This window comes from Elephas maximus, chromosome 20 (genome assembly GCF_024166365.1).
Source record: "Elephas maximus indicus isolate mEleMax1 chromosome 20, mEleMax1 primary haplotype, whole genome shotgun sequence".
NCBI lineage: Eukaryota > Metazoa > Chordata > Mammalia > Proboscidea > Elephantidae > Elephas > Elephas maximus.
The window spans coordinates 41,755,649-41,778,788 of NC_064838.1; the positions used below are offsets into that span (position 1 = coordinate 41,755,649).

The window sequence follows — 23,140 nt, forward strand, 5'->3', positions numbered from 1 at the left end:
TTGCAAAGTTAGAACTGGAAAAACTTTTAACAAAAGTTTACCAAATAATTAATATCTCAAGAACTATTCTAGAATGATTCATCCCTGCCCTCAATGAGCTTACAGTGGAGGAGGGGCAACACCATGTGAAATAATTTCAACCAAACTAAAATCTAAAGCTGATGTACAAAGTTCAGCAACACCCAGTCAGAAAGCTATTGGTCAAACACAACTAATACCTAGGTGGGCAGTCAGAACATGGAAAACAGACATATTTCCAGTAGTGAATATGAGGGAATCCAGTATTTTAAGGACCAAGTGTCAGACCAAATAAGAACTTGAACAAAAGCACTGTCTATTATGGCTAGATTTATACCCCACAAATGATACTTTTGGGCCAAGTCCACCACCAGGAACGGGTACAGATTACATAAGCAAAAACTAACCTACAAGGGCAACTATAGACTGCTAACTGCTCACTAGACTGAAGCCATTCACTATGGCTCTGCTTTTCTAGCCCCATATTTATGCAGTATTTACAAGAGGTAGTACCAAACTATCCTTTTTTGCTCCAGAAACCACCTCCCCCCTACAAAGGTTTCTCCAGACTGGTAAGTGGAGAGGCTGTACCGCGAGTCATAAAGAAAAAGGCCCCTACTAGAATGCTAAAACTAAAGACAATAACAAATGTTGACAGAGATGGGAAATATCTGGAACTGCTGTGGAAATATAAACTGTTATGACTTTTGAAAATTGGCATTTTCTATCAAAGCTGAACAGATACGCTCTCTAAAACTCAGCCATTCTACTCCTAGGTATTTACTCAGTGGAAATGTGTATATACATATTCATCGAAAGACATGTGCAACAATATTCACAGCTGCACCGTTTGAAACAGCAACAAACTACTCAAATGTCCCTCAGTGGTTTAATAAATACATTATGCTATGTCACATAATGGAATACTACTCAACAACAAAAATGGAGCTACAACTGCACACAACAGAACGTCTCACAAACAATGGTGAGTCAAAGAGACCAGATACAAAAGAATACATGGTGTATGATTCTATAGGGTCACTATGAGTCGGAATGGACTCGATGGAGTGGGTTTGGTTTGGTTTTTTTATTCCATTTATAGAAAGTCCAGATCAGGCAAAATTAATCCACCGTGTTAGGAGTCAACAGGCTGAATACCCTTGGGAAGACAGTAATGACTTGAAAAAGACACAAGGGGGCTTCTGAGTTTGTGAAAATTCTCTGAGGTGTTCATTTATTTGCGCACTTTTCTGTATGTATCTTTTACTTCAACTAAAAGTTTACTAAACTATAGAAGAAATGACAAAGACTTAAAAACAAGGGCCACACTTCACTTATTCAGAGTCACCAAGGCAAACAAACCTTATTCTGCAGCTGGATGTATCAGGTTATTCACCTGTTGCCATTAAGCTTCTGAAAAATACAGCTAGTCCCATGACCACCAGGAGATGATCTTTAGTTTCCCATCTATTAGGAGAGGTCCCACAGGTCAAAGGACCCGTGTCCAGTCCCCTCCACAATTAAATTCTCACACTATTTTTTGTTGTTGTTGTTTAATTTCATTAAAGGACAGTATTAAAGTATATATTCATTAGAAGAAAATAACCAGTTAATACCCTGATCTTCCTCTGAGTAGTGTGAATCACAATTTCTTCTTCTTTACACTTCTGTGTTTTCCTGGCTTTTTTTTTTTTTTAAAGAACTGACTAGTTTTATAATCAGCAACAAAGAAATGTCATTTTAAAGAAAAGGCAGTGGAGGAAAGAAACATTTTCATAAGAGGTCAAATGCTGAGGCTTTGAGGGCAATCATCCGAACTGAAAAAGGCAGGGTAGAACGGTCATGAGAAAGAGCACTGAGAAGGGCTGCAGCAGACCTGGACTGCATTCTTGCTGGGCCACCTGGGCATCCAGCCTCAGATTTCTCAGGCAGAAATATAGAAATGTCTACTCTGTAATCCTACAGACTTGAGGTATGCTCCAAATGAAATCATACATTAATCGTAAGCATGACGGAAATTTTAAAAAGCATTTAAAAGAAAATGCTATGCAGGAAGGTTTCTAGAAAACATTAATCTCTTGAATAACCATCAACCGAAATGGTACAAGTCAGAGGATTTCAGAGTGGCTCTCAGCCTGTGGGCTGCCCAAACGACCCAGAGTAATTTCAAGGTATCCTAAGATCTGTAAGTGCACCGAGAATTGTTGGTAGACTGACTAAATATTGTATGAAAGAAGCACTTTTTTTTTTAAGTCTATGTTAAGATTAAGCCTTTTAAAAGGTTAATTTACAGTAGCTTTGTCATGTACAAATCCACCAGGTGCTCCTTGGAAACTCTATGGGGCAGTTCTACTCTGCCCTATAGGGTCGCTATGAGTCGGAATCAATTCGATGGCACTGGGTTTTTTTTGTTTTGTTTTTGTTTTTTTGTCAGGTACTCTTGAATAGCTCAAACTAAAATAAAAAATGGGGGTCATTTTTTTTTTTTTTTGCACTTACACACAAGGACTCCTGAACTGAGCTGGATAACTCCAGGAAAGTCAATAGTAAGAAGCAAGCTAGCCATCGTTACTTGAAAGGGCAGGGGGCAGAAGAGAACTTCCCTCATGATATTTGGCAGCAGTCACACAGGTAAGGCCATCTGAGAACCAGGCAAGGTTGTAGAATTTCCAACACTGCCCTAAAATACTTCTTCAGACTTGCTCAGTCCCACTGCATAAATAAATGGACAACAGAATCAGGCAGGCTGATCTCCAGAGCAGTGATGACCTCACCAGAACAGAGAGCTCCAGGAGAGGCTCGCGGGCCCCCTGCATTAAGTACTGCATCTCCAGGCAAACGAACAAGGCCAACACTGTATGTCATCACTGGAACTAACTCCCAAGCTTTCTCCCTACCCCACAGAGACATTTTGCAAGTAGCTATTCTTAAATTCATTTTTGAAATCACAGGCTCCAGTACTAAAATTGAAACTAGTCAGAGACACGGCTACAACACCTGTTCTAATTTCACCCACACATCACTTTTGATTCACCAATCACACTGACCCCAACCACCATTAGGAAGTTTTAAAACATAAATGCAAGCTATTTTTCTGTCTTTAACGCTATATGTGAGAAGGAAAAGCGGAGCACAGACAGAAGATGTGAGAGCAAATAACTGAAGAGATCAACACATTCCAAAATGTTTCTGCAGCAAACTGCAGACAGATAAGCATAGAGATCTATTAGATGGCATTAATGGATAAGTGTTTGATAACACGTAAGAATCAGTCCCTGAGAATACAATGGCAACCTTATATGGGGGATAAAAGTCTGCAGAAAGTCAGTAACTGCATAATTGGGGGGCAAGAGGAGCGGTACTTCATTTCTCGAGTGCCAGTCCCCTTCAGAGAACGACATCAGTGCCAAGGGGAACCACTGTTTAGCCTTATTCAGGAAGGCACTTCCTTAACTTCTCTGAAGAACCTTGCCCACAGCCTACAGTCCAACATCTAGCCAAATCTATCTCAGTCAAATCTGCTGAAGTACATGGATGGAGAGCTGGACAATTTGTCTTAGAAATAATGGCAAAATATTTATGCCAAATCCCAGAGAGGGAAAGCGCATAAGACTACTGCCACGCCCACGTAGTCTGGGTTTGATACACCTCTGTGTGGAAAGGCCAATGCCAGATATAAGTGCAAAAATGTTATTAGTGCAGATCTCTTTGAAGACTTATTAAAAGTTAATCAAATAATCAAAACTTTTTTTTTTTTCTTCACTTGAGGGTGGGGTCAGAAAAGTGATTCAAAGCCACACTTTGGTACAATGCAATGCTCTCTGATTATGGGGTTTGGAGGCTTAGCCACAGGTGGGGGGGAGGAGAACTATCTCCAAGCTGTTGCTCACCATTACTTTGTCAGAATAATAATATCACGATTACTTGGACAGAATAATAATACCATTTTTAGAGTGTCTTCTCCTACACTGGAAACCCTGGTGGCGTAGTGGTTAAGTGCTACAGCTGCTAACCCAAGGGTCAGCAGTTCAAATCCGCCAGGCACCCCTTGGAAACTCTACAGGGCAGTTCTACTCTGTCCTATAAGGTCTCTATGACTCGGGATCGACTCGACGGCACTGGGTTTGGTTTTTGGTTTGGTTTCTCCTACACTGCAGTTCTACATGCGCAAAACCCAAATCTCCTCTTATAGATGGAGAGACAAAACAGTTATTGGAGGTAGCATGGCACTGTGTTTTATCTAGGATGTTACTGGTACTGTGATGGGCAGGAACCACATTCAACTTTCTCTGTCAGCTGAAGAAAAAAATCTAGCATGCCAAATGCACCTCTGCTCAATGAACACTGCAACAACTCTCACTTGCAGTGCAATGGGGTGGCAGTGACACGGATTCCCTCAAGTGAACAAAAAACGCCACTAGAGCAAAAGGAGAAACAAATTTAGAGTGCTGAAGGTTACAAAAGACGTGATCAATTAGAAACTGTAATACTGTCTTCTACATTCTCTTAAAGAGCAAGCCATATGAATGCTGTTGTTAAAATTAACAAAATTCAATTTAGCCAAAACACTAGACTGTTTGGATTACTACAAATTCACCTGCCGAGATGAGAAATAACTCTTCTTTCCAAAAGCCTCAAGTTCTATGGACAACTTGTCCACAACCGAATTCCTAGCAATGATCACTCACCATCTGAAAATTCCTTAAGGATCAGAATCATGACAGATACTCAAAACATTCAATGAATGAATGAAAAAGTGCCCAAACGCTATTTAAGGGCACAGTACTTATTACTCAAATATATCAGGCTGAGTAGCAAGGTAAAACGAGATAAACTGGAACACGACGGGGTTGTGAGTTCCAAGCTTTAGCTTGGGTAATATTCTCAGGAGGTATTAGAAATATTCACAACTCACTCAAACCTAAATAAACCTTCCAAAGTTTGAAGAGGGAAACAGACTAACAGGAGACTTTATTAATCCATGGATGAGAAGTCATGTGGCTAATCAGCTGCTTAAGTCACAAGGAAGAGACAAGAGCCTGTTCTTTCAGAATCCAAAGAGTATTTTCAACAGGGAAGAACCAGCTGGCTGTACACCCGCATCTCTGCTAAAGGTGGTAAGAAAGGTTCACATGGCAGGCTTGCCAAGCCTAATCAATTGACAAAAAATTCAGGTAACAAAATTTTTCAAACCCCGATTAAGCACTTTGTCAGAATTCAAGAGCTCCTAATATACTGACACTACACTACAATAATATCCATTAAAGGTCACAACTACAAATGGAATGACTTTTGGCTTTAAATAGAACAAATGCCACTTCAGGAGGCTTTAAAATGACATTATTAGAAAGAAAAGGAGAGAGAGGAAGATACCAGGTAGCACAAGAGAAATCACAAGCTTCAGGAGCACCTGAAAGCAGTGCAACCTAGACATCTAGTGCAGTACTCCAGAGTCTGAATCCTTGGGTTTGAATCTCAGCTCCATAACTTATTAGCTATGTGATCTTGGACAAGTGACTTAACTTCTGTGTTCCTCGATTTCCCTATCCACAAGTGGGCACGATAATCGTACTTCAAAAGGCTGTTCTGAAAATTAAACAACCTGTGTAAAAGGTCTTGGCACGGTGCCCAGCAAGCATACAGTAAGCGCTCAAATGTTTCCTATTATTGTTCTCTATATTCCCATTTTAAGAACCATTATGTATCAAGTGGAAACCCTGGCGGTGTAGTGGTTAAGCGCTACAGCTGCTAACCAAGAGGTCGGCAGTTCGATTCCACCAGGCGCTTCTTGGAAACCGTACGGGGCAGTTCTACTCTGTCCGATAGGGTCGCTATGAGTCGGAATCGAGTCGATGGCAACCGGTATGTATCAAGTCTGAACTAAACACACATAGCTTTACAGCCATTCATCATCTTTCCCCCAATAAGTCTGAAAACTTCGTTCAAGATTTACCATAACATGCTTACGACAAAAATCTCCCAGCGCCAGAAGCGTCTCACATGTACACAAGCCTCCGAGGTGAGCCCCGCGCACGTGACCTGACTCACTGCCTTAACTCAGCTGCCATCGGGGACCCTCCCCCAAGGCCGAATCAGGCTGTTCAACCGAAGACACAGATGCCAAAGTAGCTGAGCACTAGGCGCGATCGGCTGGGGGGCGCCTGGACCACCGTCCCCTCCACACGGCTGCTGGAGGGCCGGCTCCGACACCCTTCCGCTCGCCGCTGCAAGGAACTCAAGCGGCTAGAGCATCCCGCCGCGGGCGCACAGGCCCCGTGCCCAGTGGGTCTCCGGTCTTGACACCACTAGTAAACAAGGCGTCCGTGACGGCAGTCTCAGCGCCGGCAACCTGGCCAGAGGTCACACCCGGCAACCTCTGACCTCTTCCCGACCGGGCGCGGTCCGGGCCTGCTCCTGGGGCTGAACAACGCGCGGCTTCCCCGCGAGGATCGGGCTGAGCGCGGAGCCTTCCCCGAGACGGGATCGATGCGAGGCCCTGGGTACCGAGGGGCTGAGGAGGGGGATGGGACAAGGCCACCGGCCAGGCAGGGCCGGCTGCTTACCGCGGCCGCTCCGCTGGAGGCTCCGGGCCGGGCGCGTTGAGAGAGCTCTTGCCGAGGAGAGGCGAAAATGTACGGGGGCAGAGAAGAAGTCCAAATGCCGGTTCCAGCGGACCCCTCCGCCCTTTTCAAGCCTCCAACACCACCGCTGCCGCCGCCTCGGGCTTTATGGCCAAGACTTCGGCCCCGCTCCCACTTCCGCCACCGCCGCCGCCCCGAGCGGAAGTACCTGTCACAAGACAATCGACGCCGAGGAGTGCGGAGGTGGGACGCCGCCTCAACCTTGCGTCAGGTTCCGGCCGCCTCTGGCCTGGGCCTGGATCTTGTAGTCCGAACATGTCTGCCCCCATAGGACGTCGCCATCTTTGAGACTCGGTCAGGGACCAGGACGGCGCCATGTTGGACCCACAAATCGATTCCTCAGCCGCCTCCTGTCTTCCCTGAATAACGAATACCGGGAGAGAGAGGATGAGGTAAGCTTGCCTCTGCCATAGTGTCTGTCTCCAAGAGGACTGATCAGGCAACCAAGTAGTCCTACCATGTACGCTAAGCAATTCAGGATCTACAGAGCTTGTCCTAAGAATGGATTTGCCCAGGGAGAAATCTCTGTCGTGAGACACAACTAAATCCCATTGTGGTGGAGTCTATTCGGACTTATCGCGGCCCTAAAGGACACAGCAGGACTGCCCTATAGGGTTTCCAAGGCAGTAATCTTTATGGAACCTGATTGCCACATTTTTCTCCCAAGGAGCAGCTGGTAGGTTCAAACCAGGTCTTCCAACTGGTTCCTTCTGGTTCAGACCCCTGCTGAGAATTTGCAGGTCCACCCCAGATATCTAGAATCAGAATCTACTGTCTAACACAATCTCCAGGTGATTTTTATGTATAATAAAATTCGAGAACCTGCACTACTGGTGGTTCTCAGCATTGGTCCCTAAACAGCATCATTAGGATGGCCTAGGAACGTGTTACAAATTCCAATTCTCAACAGGGGTTTGAACCAGAACAAACCAGTTCGAATCCCTGGTTCAAATCGCCAACTTTTCAGTTAGCAGATCTTTGAGTTAGCAGCCCAGTGCTTAACCACTGTGCCACCCAGGGCTCCTTAGTGAGAAACACCCACCCACTGCCGTGGAGTAGATTCCAACTCATAGTGACCCCATAGGGCTTCCAAGACTAAATCACTGCGTAAGCAGGCAGCCACATCTTTCTCCCACAGAGTTGCTGGTGGTTTCGAACCACCAACCTATTGGTTAGCAGTTGAATGCTTTAACCGCTGTGCCACCAGGGCACCTTTTTGTGAGAGACAAGGCAAAACCCGTTGCTGTCCAGTCGATTCCAACTCATAGCGACCCTATAGGATAGAGTAGGACTGGCCCATAGGGCTTCCAAGGAGCAGCTGGTGGATTCAAACTGCGACCTTTTGGTTAGCAACCAAGCTCTTGCAGGGGTTATTTTATAAACTAATAGAGGAGTGGAGAAGGTCTGTATTTACTGTGCACCGTACTAGACTGTTGGGTAGACTCCAAGAGTCATTATTTTAATCTTACAGGAAGGCTGTTATTACCACCATTTTGCAAATAGAGAACTGAGAAGAACTGAAGAACTTAGAAAGTCACTTTACCTAGCCCACACAGCAAGTGGCACAGCCAGGATTGTGAGCCACGGTCTCATGACAATGTGTGTGATCTTCCTAATGGACTGCAAATAACTGCACCCATTATGTAGCTGGATGATAGAAACATGAAGATGAGTTAGACATTTCCAAAACACAGAGGAGATAGCCCAAGAAAATTGAAAAAGAACTCAAGTTTCTCTGAATTTAGTGTTAAAAGCGAGGCAAAGATGGACCCTGCAGAACTCTTAGAATGCACCCCACCCTTCCAAGCCCCAACCTCATACAAACACAATTAAGAGCCACTTAGAACTTTATCTTCAACAACATACTCTTGTCATAGTCTTTACTATCTCGGCTCATGCAAATGCCATTCTTTCCTGTTACTCAGTCTGAAAACCTTGGAATCATTCTTGACTCCTGTTGTGAGTTGAATGGTCTCGTCTCTAACTATTTAGAGATTTCTCCCTGGGCGAGCCCCAAAAAGATATGTTCACATCCTGTAACCTGTGAATGTGACTTTATTTGGATAAAGAGACTTTGTAGATGTAATTAAGGATCTCAAAATGAGATTACCCTGAGTTATCCAAGTAGGTCCTAAATCCAATTACAAGTGTCCTTATGAGAGACACAGAGTCAAAACACAAAAATCAGTGAGGTTTCTATACAGCAACAATGAGCAAGCTGAAAAGGAAATTAAGGAAACATTACCATTTACAATAAGAATAAGTACCTAGGAATAAACTTAACCTGAAAGGTGAAAGACTTCTATGCAAAAAATTATAAAACATTGCTAAAATAAATTAAAGAAGACCTAAATAAATAAAAAGACATTCCATGTTCATGGATTAAAACAAAACAAAAAAACAAACCCATCACCACGAGTTGATTCTAACTCATAGTAACCCTATAAGACAGAGTAGACCTTCCCCATAAGATTTCCAAGAAGTGGCTGGTGAATTCAAACTACCAACCTTTTCGGTTATCAGCCAAAGCTCCTGACCACTGCACCACCAGAAGGTTTAATATAGTTAAGACGTCAGTATTACCCAAAGCAATCTATAAATTCAATGCAATCCTCATCAAAATTCCAACAGCCTTCTTTGCAGAAATGGAAAGCCAGTTCTCAAATTTATATGGAAGGGCAGAGGATCTCAAACAGCTAAAGCAACCTTGAAGAAGAATAAAATATGAGGACTTACACTTTCTGATTTCAAAACATACTTGCAGTGGGATGGATCATTTTATATGGCCTGTCTCATTATGGTCTCAGGAAACCCTGGTAGTGTAGTGGTTAAGTGCCACAGCTGCTAACCAAGAGGTTGGCAGTTTGAATCCTCCAGGCACTCCTTGGAAACTCTATCAGGCAGTTCTACTCTGTCCTATAGGGTCGCTATGAGTCAGAATTGACTCGACCGCAGTGGGTTTTTGGTTTTTCACTATCGTCTGATAATTTACTTGGTAAGTTATGCAAATAAGGACATTGTGGCCCACCATAGAGGACTGGTCAGTTTTGCCATCCTGCTAGGCTAAAAACAAGCCATCCCAGAGGTGGGAGGAGAGGATCTAACCACCAACAGGAAAGAAGAGCCAGGAGTGGTGAGCATCCTTTGGACCCAGTATCCCTACACTGAGAAGCTCCTGAAACCAGGAGACTGAGAAAGACACGGCTATAACACGGACGATGGTGAGAAGCGGTGTCAGAGGAACGGCAGCAGGAAAGAGCAGCAGGAGATGGCACAGTGGGCCTCCTGGCCCATGGAGCAAAAAAGCTGCGCACCTTCAGGCTGAGGCTTACTGGCGGAGTGGGGTGCCTTGGAGCACTTATCAACAGAGCTAAAAGAGTTTTGTTTAGCACTTGCCTTAGCAGAGGCTGAGGGGCCAGAGAGAAAGAAGCGTGCCTGCGGGCATGGCTGAGAAGAGGCTGTCCTGATGGGAGAACTGCATTCTGAGCATTCCTGAACCTGAGTTGTAACCTGTTACTTCCCTATAAGCCCCATAACTGTGAGTATGGTCTGTGTGTTCTGTGTGGCTGTTGCAATAAATTATTGAACTCAGCAGAGAAGTGGAGAATGCCATGGGAGGGGCAGTTGGTGTCGGAATTGGTAAAGATGGCAGAGAGAGGAGGCATGTCTGACCTCTCCCTCAAAGGAATTAGCCTCGGGCTGTTGATCTTGATCCTCCTTCCCTCTAGTGAAGTTGTTATTAGGTGCTGTCGAGTCGATTCTGACTCATAGCGACCCTGTGCACGACAGAACGAGATACTGCCCGGTCCTGCGCCATCCTTAGAATCGTTGTTATGCTTGAGCTCATTGTTGCAGCCGCTGTGTCAATCCACCTAGTTGAGGGTCTTCCTCTTCTCTGCTGACCCTGTATTTTGCAAAGCATGATGTCCTTCTCCAGGGACTGATCCTTCCTGACAATATGTCCAAAGTCTGTAAGGCGCAGTCTTACCATCCTTGCTTCTAAGTAGCATTCTGGTTGTACTTCTTCCAAAACAGATTTGTTCGTTGGCAGTCCATGGTATATTCAGTATTCTTCGCCGACACCACAATTCAAAGGTGTCAGTTCTTCGGTCTTCCTTATTCATTATCCAGCTTTCACATACACATGATGTGATTGAAAATACTATGGCTTGGGTCAGGCGTACCTTAGTCTTCAAGGTGACATCTTTGCTTTTCAACACTGTGAAGAGGTCCTTTGCAGCAGATTTACCCAATGCAATGCATCGTTTGGTTTCTTGACTACAGCTACCATGGGTGTTGATTGTGGATCCAAGTAAAATGAAATCCTTGACAACTTCAATCTTTTCTCCGTTTATCATGATGTTGCTCATTTGTCCAGTTGTGAGGATTTTTGTTTTCTTCATGTTGAGGTGCAATCCATACTGAAGGCTGTGGTCTTTGATCTTCATTAGTAAGTGCTTCAAGTCCTCTTTGCTTTCAGCAAGCAAGGTTGTGTCATCTGCATTTTGTTAATGAGTCTTCCTCCAATCCTGATGCCCCATTCTTCATACAGTCCAGCTTCTCGAGTTATTTGCTCAGCATACAGATTGAATAGGTATGGTGAATGGATACAGCCCTGAAGCATACCTTTCCTGACTTGTGAAGTTAGAGGAGGTCAAACACCGTCGCCATGCCATCTTTACAATAGTACAGGAAAGCCTGTGAGAGCCAGAACTCAGTGGGACCGCCTTCCTTTTCCTGGTCGTGCAAGTTTTCCACCCTTAACAGAGTGCGGTCTTGCCACTATCCTGTCCCTCATTTTAATGGAAAATATTCGAGTTTTCCTTCTGTGACAGGTTTCCACCTTACATTGGTTCTGGCTTTCACAGGTTTTACCGTATACTATAGTAATTTTAAAAGCCTGGACAACTGAACAACAAAAAGAAAAATAACCCAATAAAAAAATAGGCAAAGGAATTGAATAGACATTTTACCAAAGGACATTGAAATGGCCACTGTCTTAGTTATCTAGTGCTGCTATAACAGAAATACCACAAGTGGGTGGCTTTAACGAACAGAAATTTATCTTCTAGCAGTTTAGGAGACTAGAAGTTCAAATTTAGAGTGCCGCCTCTAGGGGAAGGCTTTCTCTCTCTGTTGATTCTGGGGAAATGTCTTTGTCCTTTCAGCTTCTATTTCTTGGTTCCTTGGCGATCCTGTGGTGTGGCATCTATATTCCCTTATTCCTACCCCCTCCCTTGCTTGTTTAATCACTTTTATATCTCAAAAGAGATTGACTTAAGAAACACACTACACTGTCTCATTAACATAACAAAAAAAATTCCAAATGGGATTATACCATAGGTCATTTACATCACATTTTGGGGGGATACAACGTAATCCATAACAGCCACCAAGCACATGAAAAGATGCTCAACATCAAAATCAAACCACAATGAGATACCATTTCATTCTCATTAAGATGGCTAAAATTAAAAAAAACAGAAAATAACAAATGTCGGCAAGAATATGGGGAAATTGAAATTCTTGTCCATTGCTGGTGGGAATCCAAAATGGTACAGCCATTGTGGAAAACTGTGTGGCAGTTCCTCAAAAAACTAAAAATAGAACTATCGTATTACCTAGCAATTCCACTGCTAGAAAAATATCCAAGGGACTTGAAAACAGCAACACGAACAGACATTGTACACCAATGTTCATTGCAGCATTATTCACAATAGCCAAAAGTTGAAACAATCTAAAAGGCCATCAGTGGATGAATGGATAAAAAAAATGTGGTATATACATACATTGAAATATGACTCAGCCAGTGAGAGAAATGAAGTCTTGATACATGCTACAATATGGTTGGAGCTTGAAGACATTATGCTGAGTGAAATAAGTCAATCACAGAAGGACAAATATCAGGTGACCTCAATTATATAAAAAGATAAGAGCAGTCAAATATATAGAGACCAAAGTTTCTTAGTGGTTACCAGGGGCAGGAGAGAGGGGAAAAGGGGACCGTTATTACTTATGGAGCACTGAGTTTTGGCTTACCATGATGGAAAGATAGTATTGATTAAGGATAGGGTTGCACAGCTGATTAATGTAATTGTAGTCAATAGATTGTACACCTATAAAAACTTGAATTGGCCAAAGTTGTGTGATATATTTACAACAACAACAAAAAGAGTTGCTGCTGAGGCTGCCTATGTACAGCCAAACACCTCATGGTTTGGAGGTTTAGGGTCATGGTTTCATGGGACATCCCAGTTAATTGGTCTAATATTGTGTTTAGTGCTTCTGTTCTATCCCCTAGTTTATTGCGTAGTGCCTGGGGTCTTAAAAGCTTGCAAGTGGCCACCCAAGGTACAACAATTAGTTTCTGTACACCTGGAGCAACACCAGGAGAAGGAGAGTCAAGAATGAGAGGAAGAAGTAGAATGTGTGGCTAATTGCCTCCATGAATAACTATCCCTGTTGCCATGAGACCAGAACTGGATGGTACCATTACTACCATTACCAATCATTTTGGTCAAACATACTATAGAAGAATTCTGATCAAAAGGGGAGAAATGCAGAACAGAATTTCAAATTCACATAGAATCCAGAATTTTTGGAGCCATGGAGGCTGAATGAGGCCCCAAAACTATTGCCCCGAGATAGTCTTTAAACCTTAAACCAAAAATATCCCTTGAAGTCTTCTTAAAAGCAAAAAAATAGTTTAGCTTAACCAGTAAGGAATGTCTGCCTTGAACATCATGCTCTTTTAAGAACTATATACGGGATCGAGCTGACAATAGGAACTGGAAAAATTGGATAGGAAACTTAGAGGGCAGTTAGTTTATGTTCACGGGGGAGGAACAATTCAGAAATGGAGGATGAGAATGGTTGCTCAACTTGAAGAATGTAATCAATGTCACTGAACTGTACAGGTAGAAATCGTTGAATTGGTATATGCTGTACTGCGTATATTCTCAACAACAACAAAAAATAAATTATGAAAAAAAAGGATAGCCTGGTACCAGTGTAATAATAGAAACATAGACTGATGGAATGGAATTGAAAGTCCAGAAATAAATCCACACATCTATGATCAACTGATTTTCAACAAAGGTGCTGTGTTCATTCAGTGGGGGAGGAAGAATCTTCAGTAAATTGCACTGGGAAAATTGGATTTGCGCATGCGGAAGAATGAATCAGAATTTATGCTTTATACCATATACAAAAGCCAATTCAAAATAGATCAAGAACCTAAACGTGAAAACTAAAACCATGAAATTCTTAGAAGAAAATGTAGGGGTGAGGTTGTGGGACCTAGTGTTTAATGATAGATTATCAAATATGACAACAAAAGCTTGAGCAGCAAAAGACAAAGATAAATGAGACCTCATAAAAATTAAATACTTTTGCTAATCAAAGGACTTTATTAATAAAGTAAAAAGACAATCTATAGATTGAGAGAAAATTTTGGGGAATCAGATATCTGATTAGGGCCTCATATCCAAAATTTATGTGAAATTTCTACAGGTGAACAATGAAAAGACAACACAATTAACAAATGGGCAGAGAACTTGGACAGTTCACCAAAGAAGATATTCAATTGGCCAAAATGCACATGAGAAGATGTTCAGCATCATTAGCCATTAGGGAAATGCAAATCAAAATCACAATGAAATATCACCTCATAAACATTAGAATGGCAATGATCAAAAAAGAAAAACAACAGGTGTTGGTGAAGTTGTGGAGAAACTGGAACCCTCATCCATTGCTGACAGGAAGGTAAAAATGGTGCAGCCACTGTGGAGAACAGTTTGGTGGTTCCTCAGAAAGTTGAACATGGAACTGCCATATGATCCAGCAATCCCAATCCTAGGTATATACCTAGAAGAAGTGAAGGCAGGAACACAAAAAGAAACTTTTATACCAATGTTCATTGCAGCACTTTTCACAATAGCCAAATGGTAGAAATAACTGAAATGTCCATCAACAGTTGAGTGGATTAAAAAATGTAGTAAATGCACACAATGGAGTATTATGCAGCCATAAAGAGAAATGAAGTTCTGATGTGTGCCACAACATGGAGGATCCTTGAAAACCTTATGCTAAGCAAAATAAGTCAATCACGAAAAAGACTAATATTGTATGATCTCACTTATAAGAAATAAGCAAATATATGGAAGCTAAAGGTTATTAGTGATTATCAGTGGGGATGGCAGGGAGGGGGAAAGGGAAGCTTTCGTTTGGGAGGCATTGAGTTTGTGTTAATGGAGGTGGAATATTTTGGAAAAGGATAGTGATAATGGTGGCACAACATGAAAAATGTAATCAATGTCGTTGAATTGTAAATGCGGAAGTTGTATTGGTGAGTATGTTTTCACCACAATAAAAAGGAAAGAGACAGAGAGAAGAGGAGATGTGAAAAAGGAGGCAGAGATTAGAGCAAAGCAGCCACAAGGAAGGCTGGCAGTCACCAGAAGCTGGAAGAGGCAGGGAAGAATTCTTCCCGAGAGCCTCCAGAAGGAGTGTGGCCCTGCTGACACCTTGATTTTAGACTTCTGGCCTCTAGAACTGGAAGAAAATAAATTTTTGTTGTTTTAAGCCACGAGGTTTGTGGTGATTTGTTACAGCAGCCCTAGGAAATTAACACCCCACCCCTCTCTGTCTCTTGTAACCCTCACTGACGGCCTTCAAAATATATCCAGAATGTGACTACCTCTTGCCATCTCTGCTGCTACCACCTGGTCCAAGCTTCCATCATTTCTCACCTGGATTATGGGAACAACCTTAGCTCCCTGCTTCCACTCATACCCACCTCATCCTATATCAGTTCTCTACATAGCAGCCAGAGTAATTCCATAAAAACGTCAAACCATGTTATTCTCCTGCTCAAACTCTTCCAAGAGGTCCCTATCTCACTCAGAGTAAAAACTGAAGGCTTTACAATGAAAATGTCCTACACTATCTGACCCCCAAATATCTTTCTGACCTTATGTCCTACTGCTATCCCCTCTGATCACTCTGCTCAAACATTACGAGTTTAAGGGAAGGCACACGTCTAACTCAGGCCTTTGCAGTTGTATTTCCCTTTAGCTGGAAAGTTCTTCCCCCATATATCTGCATAGCCATTCCTTCACTTTCCTCAGCTTTTGACTTAAATGTCACCCTCTCAGTGAGAATGGCCTTCCCGATTTAAAACTGAAGCATCTCTCTCTATGCCCATCTCCCACAAAACTTCCACTTGCTATCTCCCTTCCCTGCTTTTCTTGTTTCCTTATATTACTCGGTATTTGCTTATTGTTCGTCTCCCCCGCTAGAATGGAAGCTCCACGAAGGCAGGAATTTTTGTCTGTCTTATTCATTGTCTCAGATCCCTGATTCCTAGAACAGTACTGGGGACACAGTAGGCACTCAATGAGTATAGTTTATAGAGTATTCAGAGGAATGGAAATTGGAAATATTCTCAAAGTCTAAGAATTTATGGTAAGTCCACTTCATTCTGCAGTCATTCAAAATGCTAGGTTTGAAGATAAAGTAGCCAGTAGGGAATAAGTCTGGAGCTCTTGCAGTGCTAACCAAAAGGTTGGCAGTTCGAATCCACCAGCCAGTCCTTGAGGACCCTATGGGGCAATTCTACTCTGTCCTATAGGGAAGAACTATGAGTTGAAATAGACTCAGTTTGGTTTGGTTTTTGACTAGGGAATAAGTGACATAAGTGAAAAGGCAAGGTACAAAAATAGAAGGAGACCTATGAACTACCTCCCCTCCCCTCCAGATTTCTAAGAAGCCCACGGAGAAGGATATTCAGATGCAAGCATGGGCTGTTTCTTATGGAAAGTAAGGATGACTCAGAAAGAACCTAAGAGCCAAGAGGAGAGTCAAGAGCTGCAGAAAATCATTTCCAGGGAGCAGGATAGGGTGTTAATCAAGAACTGGTAACATGTGCCCCGCTGGATTTCAGAATTGCTATGACCCAGTGGCAGCTGTGTCACTCCTGTTTTCTCCCTTTTTGAACAGAAGTGTCTACTCTGGTTAGCTTTTGCTTGTCAATACTGTATGTTGGGCTTGTGGGGGGCAGATAATGTGTCTCTAGCTTATTTGCAAAGAGCCATGGTGGCATAGTGGTTAAACGCTCGACTACTAACTGAAAGTTCAGTGGTTTGAACCCAGCCACTCCACGGGAGAAAGATGTAGCAGTCTGGAAACCCAATGGGGCAGTTCTACTCTGTCCTATAGGGACGCTTGCTATGAGTCAGAATCAACTCGACAACAGTGGGTTTGGTTTGGTGGGTGGGAGGAGGTGAATATATTTTGCACATGGGAAAAATAGAAGTAATTTGTGTCCAGAAGGTGGATTATGGTAGATTGAAGATGGCAGCAAATTTTTGTTCCTCTTCTCTTTGAGATGTGGAGCCTACTTCTCCTCTCTTTGAGTCTGGGCTGGCCTTAGTGACTTTTGATCAATACAATGCAGCAGAAGTGGCATCCTGTGACTTCCAAGGCTAGAGCATAAAAAGCCTTACTGCTTTTGCCCAGGTCCAAAGCCTTACTGCTTTTGCCCAGGTCCCTTGGAATGCTGTCTCTCTGGAAGCTCTTACTTAGAAACCAGACTCTATGCTATAAGAAGCCCAAACCGTGCATAGGTATTCTAGTCAACAGCCCCAGCTAAGCTCCTAGTCAGCAGTCAGCAGTCAGCAGTCAGCAGCCAGCATCAACTGTCAGCCACGTGAACGAGCCACCTGGGAAATCCGGCCCTATTGAACCTTCAAATGACTATGGCCCGCATCTCAATCTGACTGTACAAGATGCTCCAAGTGAAAACCACCCAACTAAGCCCAGTCAACCTACAGGCCCGTAACGATGCTAAAAAATTGTTGTTTTAAGCCATTACATTTTGGGGTACTTTCTTACATGGCAATAGGTCATTGGAATGGGGCTATACAGAATAAAGGAAAAGGGAACTGTTGTGTAAAAGATCTTTAGTAGCACCCATTGGGGATGGGAGCAGATCAGAGCTGTTAACTAGGAAATGACACGATCACAGCAGTTTTCAGAGTCCTCTGCATCTTGATGTCCTGCAGGCGGTAAGACCAAAAGTTCAGGAACTGGATGAGAAAGGAGGAAGCCTGAGCAGGGATGCGAGGCTGAGTCGGGAGGGAAAGGCAGCAGTTGTGATTTATTGATCCATGCACACAACTCACTCAAGAAAGTTGGTTACATCAGCAGGACATGGCTGGACCTGAGGTTATTCGGATGAGCTTGACAGGTCAGAGAGAGACAGAGGAGATTGGAGCCAAGAAGAGAAGGGTTAGAGGAGGTGTGGAGTAAGGAGTTCAGTTTCAAAGAAATCCTGACACAGGATGTCCTCTGTGGGCCACCCAAGTGGGGATATGGAGGAGGCTGTTAGATATACTGAGCTGAGGCAGAATATGGGTAGGTGAGTATCTGGGTCCCTCAGAGCAATCTGGGCTGAAAACAGAGATTTGGGAGTAGATGGGAATGGAAGCAATAGGTGTGAATAAGACCCACAGAGAAAGTGTAGAAATGTTATAATCTATAGTGTTAGGCATTATAAGGTGCTGAGTAGACAAGAAAAACCAGGCCCCTGCTCTCAACAGCCTTACCACTTAGTGTGGTAGACAATGTACAAGTCAACATACACACACACATAAATGAGAGTTTCACTGAAATTTCCATCAATAGGCAACTGGTAAAATATAGTACATCCAGTCAATGGAATAGTGTGTAACTATTAAAAAAAAAAAGAATGAAGGAATTCTCCATATGTTGATATGGAATGGTCTCCGGGAGATGTTATTAAGTGATAAAACAAGACATAAAAAAAAAAAAAAAGACATAGAACAGTATATATCATATACTACCTTTTTTTTAATAAAAAGAAAGAAAAGAGAAGTGGGGTAGAATAGAATATACTTCAGAAAAAAAACCACCACGGGTGCCTAGCAGAAGGAATTAACTATAGACCTTACACAATTGTGAGAGTTGGTAGAAAGTCTACAAAGGCTGTTGCTTCTGTATCTCGTGTTAAGTCCAACATTGGTCAGTGCAGGTCAGCTAGGCCAGAGGTCAGGAAGAAAAGCTGCATGTAAATGAGAGCAAATGACACACTGGAACCTATGAGGACAACTAGAACCCGCGAAGACCAACTTGCACCCATGTTTTCTCTCATCACCTCCAACTTTACTGCCATAGGAGGGTGACCTGCAGCTGAACTGGCCTCCCTTCACCACAGAGCTGCACACTCTTGGCCCAGGATTCAGAGAAGCTGAAGGAGGAGATCTAGTGGGGACTGGAAGAGATGCAGGTCTGAGTACTGCCCTATGCCAATAAGGCCAGCAGATGAGTGACACCACGTGTGAGCTATCCCTGTGTCTGGTGTCCTGCATGACCTTCAGAGCGTAAACAATATGACTGCTGTTCCACTCTTGCCTTCCAAATTTCATGCAAAACATCTCTTGTGTCCAACGGAAATACAGAACCATAAGAAGAAGAGAATGCTGGGAAATGGAGTTCCAGCTTAGCCAAGCTGACACAATACAAAGCCACCATACCTGATGAACGGGGATGGGGTGGGAGCTAGATTTTCAGTGCATACCTTTTATAGTATCTTTAAGCTTTAAGCATGAGACTATATTTATTGTCAAATATTTACATAAAAAAATAAAGCCCATAAAGTGATTAATGGGATGCAGATGACAATTTCGTGTTATGGGGCAGTGGAAGAGAGGTGATATTAGACCCCTAATATGGGTAGTAGAAAAGACCTCTCTGAGGAAGCGGCATTTGAGCGGAGAACTGTGTGACAATATGGAGTCAGCCTGTTGGAAATATCTGGGAAGAAAATGTTACAGATAGAGGGACCAGTAAGGGCAAAATCTTTGTGTAGAAACAAGGTGCCCTGTTCAAGGAACAGCAAAGAGGCCAATGTGGTTGGAGCAGTGAGCAAGGGGGGAAGTGGAAAGAGGTGACGTGGGAGAAATGGGCAGAGTGAGATTATACGGGGTCACATAGGTCATGGTAAGGCCTTCAGGATTTATGTAACTGTTATTAGCTCTCATCAAGTCAGCTCCCAACTCATGGTGGCCCCATGCACAATGGAACAAAACGATGCCTGGCCTTTCATCATCCCCATGATCAGTTGCGGATTGGACTGTTATGATCCATAGGATTTTCATCAGCTGATATTCAGAAGTAGATCACCAGGCCTTCCTTCCTAGTCCCTCCTAGTCTAGAAGCTCTGCTGAAGCCTGTTGAGCATCATAGCAATATGTAAGCCTCTGCTAGAAGATGGGTGGTGGCTGCACATGAAGTACATTGACCAGGAATCATACCTGGGTCTCCTGCATGGAAGGTGAGAATTCTACCACTGGACCACCAATGCCATCTTGGAACTTTATGCAATGTGTGAGAAGATTTTCTGGGAAGGTTTTAAGGAAAGAGAAAGTATGTGTGTTTGTGCGTCTATGTGTGAGATATATCTCCCTTCACAGGTTGCTTGCACTGCACAGCCTTTCCTGGCTACCTCCCTTTTCTATTCTGTTCCCATGGTGAACCCCATAGCCCTGGTATGCCCTTGCTGTGGCCCCATGACACAGTTCCCTCCTGTCTGCATATGCATCTTTCCCCTATCTAGACTGAGTTCCCAAAGGACCAACAGGCTCAGATCTGCCTCATTGTTCCCAATGCTCCACGTGATTGAACAATTCAAATCAGAATAAAATGTCAAATTATTTTATCTGACCCAGCTTTACATGATTTATAAAGTATTCTGGGTTTTACTATTTTAACATGACCAGTTTTGCTCAAGAGTTTCTCCTTTGGCAATGCTTATCAATCCAGGAGTTGCTGACTGACTGTGCCTTATGTGCCCTTGACCATGAACCCTAGCCTTCCATCCTTGGTTATTTTTCCTGGCCTCCAGCATCCAGTCTGAGCTCCTGTGTCCTTGAGCAACTCTCTTGAGCTCTCTGGGCCTCAATTTCTTCATTTTAAAATGGGGCAAATAAACTCCTCTCTGAGTGACTGTGGGAATAAGATGTGAAAGTGGCTTATAAAGTGCCCCATCACATGTAAGGAAATGATTGAAGTGACATGTCAGTTGCCAGGTGAGATAAATCTCTGGTGGTTGCTTCAGGCACTTTTCTGCTAGATGCTATGAAGGAAACAAAGGTTCATTCATTCATTCAATCATTTGTTCAAAAGTAATCAGTCCCTGGCACCTAGGGGTGAACTTAGGGACACAGAGATGACCCAGCCATAGTCCCTGCACTCCAGGAGCTCCCAGTTCTGTGTATGTGTGTGGCAGGGGACTAACTAACAAAAAGACAACCAGACATCGCGTACAATGAAACCTCTTACCATTCTTCCTCTTCCTTAGGAACCTCCAGCCACAGGTGCTTTCTAGAGCCTTCCGGCACACAAGGCACATATTGCAGCCCTATGCCCTCAGTGGCTCTTAGAGATGGGCACTTGACCAGATCACATACAGGCCAATTAGGGCCAATAACTCTCAAGCCTGGGTTTGTTTTGGAGTGGAGGTAGACTTGTAAGAAAAAGGAAGACTTTTTCCCCATGGAGAAAGAATAAGAAATGTCTAGAATTGTGAGGGGCCTCCTTGTCTCCTTCAGGGGACAGCTTACCTGAGAGTGAAGCCAAAGGCAAAACAAAGGAAAACAACTAGATGGAGGGAGACTTAGTCTTAATGAGAAAAATTTTGGCATATGTACCCAGCTATGCCTGAGTCCACCTCCCTGCATCCCACCCCTTTGCCCCCAGGCCTTGACCAGTGGCTTAGTGGAAAGTCACAATTGATCCCAGGGGCTGGTCTCCGCAGGAGGTGCAGCAGCTTCAGTGACCAGGTCTATCTGAGTGGAGCCATGGAGACTCTGGTTTCTGCTGTGATTGCCCAGAGGTACCAAGTAATATAACCCAGAAATGTGGAGGAGTGAACATCCCCATGGGTAAACTTTGACCAGTGAGACTCAGAATTTGGAGAAGACCTGAGAGGTTAAAGTCCCTGCTTTTCTTCTCCCCTGTAGACTGTTCCATATGGCTCCTCTGGAGACACTCCATGGGACTCAGGTTGCCAGAATTAGCAAATAAAAATACTTGTTCATCTGAAATTCAAATGTGACTGGGCTTCCTATATTTGATCTGGCAGCCTTACTTGGGACCCAACAGCTAGCTGTGTTGAAAATCTGTGGCCAGTTTGGTAACACGCTACCTTGTGTTTGGTTTCCCTCCTTCCCTCCGTCCTTTCCTCACTTCTCATTTTCTTCACTTTGGTGCCCCAAGGTTGAAACCCCCAATAAAGTGGCAGCATGTTGAGCTTGGCCTCAGGCTCTGTTTTGGGGGGAGCCAAGCTAAGACAAGTCAGGTCAAGTTAGATTTCTGTCACTTGTATCTGAAAGAGTCTTGTGGAAAAATTAGCCTCAGTTCCCTTTTCTGTGTAATGAGGATGACAGTTCCTGCCCTATTGAGAGCCTTGGATGGATGGAAAGATCAAATGACATTATGAAGGGTGGAGGTAACGCTGCGGCCAATGGGCTACCTACGCCCAGAGCTCCGCTGCAACACTGAGCTAATGGGGCTGCGAGAGGGCATTGCAACGCCCTCTGCAGCTGTGGGTTCCTTCCATGTTCTCTGACGTGGGCAATGTCCCTCCTGGCTCCACTACATCGGGCTACTGCAATCTACCTGCTTCAGATTCTGCACTTCGGATTAACAAGCCCCATAGGGGCTGGGACCCCTGCTTCCATTGTCCTTTTGGCTACAGTGTGGACTAAACAACTGCTCTGGCTGCACACTGACAGGGCTGCAGGGGGATGTCCTGCCTTTACCTAACAACACACACTTTCCCTGTGTGCTCCCCTGAACCCCTGGCTTAGAATGGTCCTACTGCACCTTCGTGGCCCTACACCATCAGGCCCTAATCTAATTTTCACAAACATAGCTTGAACACTAACTCTGTGCCAGGGGCTATCCTAGGCCCTAGGGAGATAGCAGTGAACAAAACAGACAAAAATCCCTGAGGCAGAAAATAAACCATGTAAATAAGTAAAAATGCATAATATATTAAGTGGTGATAAATGTGATGGAGAAAAAAATAAAGGATGGGGAGTGACCCTGCCCCCATTTCTTCTCGCTCCCCTCCCTGATTAGTCCATTCCATCCACACTGCAGTGGCCTTCTTCCTATTCTCAAATACACCGAGCTTGTTTCCACCTGGGGGCCTTAGCCCTTCTAGTCCCTCTGTCTAGCACAGTACTCTCTTCTCTTCTCCTCAAGGAGCTTCACATGCCTGGATCCTTCTTACTGTTTGAGCTTCACTTCAATGACACTTCAGGGAGGCTTTCTTGGGTCACCCTGTCTAATGCTATTTCCCAGTTATTCTCTATCCCATTACCTTGTTAGTGTTACATTTTCTCTATGTCACCTGTCTTGGAAATGATCCTCTGTTCATTGTTTCTCCCACTAGA

The 23,140-nt window shown here is 43.6% G+C and overlaps 1 protein-coding gene and 1 long non-coding RNA gene across 3 annotated transcripts in view; one reads left to right on the top strand and one right to left on the bottom strand.

Annotated features, from left to right (window-relative positions):
• The window catches only part of RAB7A (RAB7A, member RAS oncogene family), a 79,491-nt gene extending 72,717 nt beyond the window's left edge, over positions 1–6,774 (bottom strand). The window contains exon 1 of one of the 2 annotated variants that reach the window (XM_049863152.1): positions 6,582–6,774. The gene's annotated coding sequence lies outside the window, so the exon portion shown is untranslated. The remainder of the gene's footprint in view (positions 1–6,581) is intronic. The other variant, XM_049863151.1, reaches the window with a different exon arrangement.
• Positions 6,775–6,842: 68 nt separating this feature from the next.
• LOC126064286 (uncharacterized) overlaps positions 6,843–23,140 on the top strand; it is a 51,111-nt gene continuing 34,813 nt past the window's right edge. Inside the window, exon 1 of the long non-coding RNA XR_007514467.1 lies at positions 6,843–7,051. This is a non-coding gene — a long non-coding RNA (uncharacterized LOC126064286). The remainder of the gene's footprint in view (positions 7,052–23,140) is intronic.